This window comes from Octopus bimaculoides, chromosome 13 (genome assembly GCF_001194135.2).
Source record: "Octopus bimaculoides isolate UCB-OBI-ISO-001 chromosome 13, ASM119413v2, whole genome shotgun sequence".
NCBI classification, from domain to species: Eukaryota; Metazoa; Mollusca; class Cephalopoda; order Octopoda; family Octopodidae; genus Octopus; species Octopus bimaculoides.
In genome coordinates, this window is record NC_068993.1 from 10,044,838 (window position 1) to 10,045,788 (window position 951).

The following is a 951-nucleotide window of genomic DNA, read 5'->3' on the forward strand; positions in this document are numbered from 1 at the left end:
ATATATATATATATATACACGACGGGCTTCTTTCAGTTTCCGTCTACCAAATCCATTCACAAGGCTTTGGTCGGCCTGAGACTAGAGTTGAAGACACCTGCCCAACGTACCACGCAGTGGAACTGAACCCGAAACCATGTGGTTTGTAAGCAAGCTACTTACCTCACAGCCACTCCTGCGCCTACTATGATACACTATCTCATGTCTATTTTTTGCACTGTACCCATCAATTTTAATAATGCACAAATAACAATCGTCAACATGGTTACTCGGCTTTCGCCACACCACTGGCATTCCAAAGGGCATTTCGTTTTTACTTACAGGCTTTCTCAGCCTCTCCACACGAATGCGACACGAATACTTTATGTGAAGCCCAAGGTTTGCCTTCATCACCAAGCATAACACCACAGTAAGTGAAGTTATATTTTGTCTCTGATTAGTGACTACCTGCCACAAATGTAGCAGAACATGTCTGGATTGTTCACGCACTTACGTCTATATGCATTCATTCTCAATCGAGTTTATACGTAAATATCGCCAACGACTGACCTCTGCAGCTAATGAAACAACATTAGAACATCAGTTAGAAATCATGAACACAACTTTTCAAGGTCACGTCATCTGTCAGAGTTGCCAACAATTGTTTGATAAACTTTACATTTACCGCTATTTTACGCTTACTTATGTAGGTCAGCATTGGTTTATAGCAATCTATTCTTTTTTTGCTTTTTAGCAAATTAAATCAGATAATCACTGTCATCTGATTCCCTGATACCATAAAACAGGAAAAAAACAAAAAATAAAAAGCTTTATTACAGGAAAAATAGACATGATGGAGAAAAAAACTAACAGCTCTGAAATCAGCGGAAGAATTGCTCTAAAATATGTAGATATTTAAACATAGAAAATCATGCAGACTTGTGATATGTGTTTGTATATATATATATATAT